Source organism: Terrapene carolina, unplaced genomic scaffold, assembly GCF_002925995.2.
Source record: "Terrapene carolina triunguis isolate 2854851 unplaced genomic scaffold, T_m_triunguis-2.0 Scaffold836, whole genome shotgun sequence".
NCBI classification, from domain to species: Eukaryota; Metazoa; Chordata; order Testudines; family Emydidae; genus Terrapene; species Terrapene triunguis.
Window position 1 is genome coordinate 2,773,581 of NW_020665187.1, and position 1,177 is coordinate 2,774,757.

A 1,177-nucleotide genomic window follows, 5' to 3' on the forward strand; every position below is an offset into this window, starting at 1 on the left:
CATCTCCACACCCCCCCATTCCAAAGTGGGAGAGCCCATCTCCATTCTGCCTAGGCCCATTCCCAAGTGGGGGAGCCCATCTCCATCCCCCCCCCCCCCCCCAAGCCCCCCCCCCCCCCCCCCCCCCCCCCTTCCCCCCCCGGGGGTTTGGCCACCCCCCCCCCCCCCTTTTTTTAAAAAAAACAAACCCCCCCCCCCCCCCCCCCCGCAACCAAACAAAAACCACTTTCATTTAACCCAACCCCAAAGAAGTGAAGAACAAACAATTTCCTGGTGCCCAATCCCTGATTTCCCCTCCTTTCCCTGGGGGCACTGGGCTGAGATCATGGGTTCCCCCCCCCTCTCTTCTTCCCTCAAAAGTACATTTTTTTTCAGGGTCTGAATGAATATTGTTGCCTTTGCATGGAGCCTAAATGCCTGGAATATTTCATGCTTCCAGCCCATCTCTGTTGTGTAATCCAATCGCCTAGCTATTTCCCTTCCCCTGTCTAATTCTTTCCTAAAACATAACACATCATTTTTACTGCTGGCCTTTGTGAGTCTTAAAACAATGTGCTTATTTGGCAGGCTAGGTCTACTGATTAGAGCGGGGCATGGGAGTCAGGCCTCCTGGGTTCTTGACTAGCGGTTAGAGCAGGGCCCTAGGGAGGGTCAGGTCTCTCGGATTTCTTGCTCTGGAAGGGAGTGTGTTACAGTGGTGGCAGCAGAGGGCTGAGGGTCAGGACTCCCAGTTTGAGTTTTTGGCTCGGGGGGCAAGTGTTGTCTAGTGGTTAGAACAGGGGATTGGGCATTAGGACTCCTGGGTTCTATGAACAGCCCTGCCACTGACTGCGTGACCTTGGCCAAGTCACTTTCCTTGCCTGTGCCTCTGTTGCCATGTCTGGAGAGTGCAGATGATATTACTTTCCTATCTCTCTCATGGGGCTTTATTAACGTCAGTAAAGATCTTTGGATGTTGTTAGTATTTCTTGGAAATTTTAACTGCTCCCCTCCAGGGTTTCTGTTCTGGCTACTTCCCCCATTGCTTCCAGCGTTTTTCTTTCCTTGCTTCTCGTTTTCACTAATCAGCTTTTCTTACATGTTTTAAAAATAACAAAATTCGGTTTTCTGTTGGATACTGCTCCTGCAAATCCTTATAGAGTCCAAGAGCAGGGGGGTAAGAGGAGCGGACAGAAAT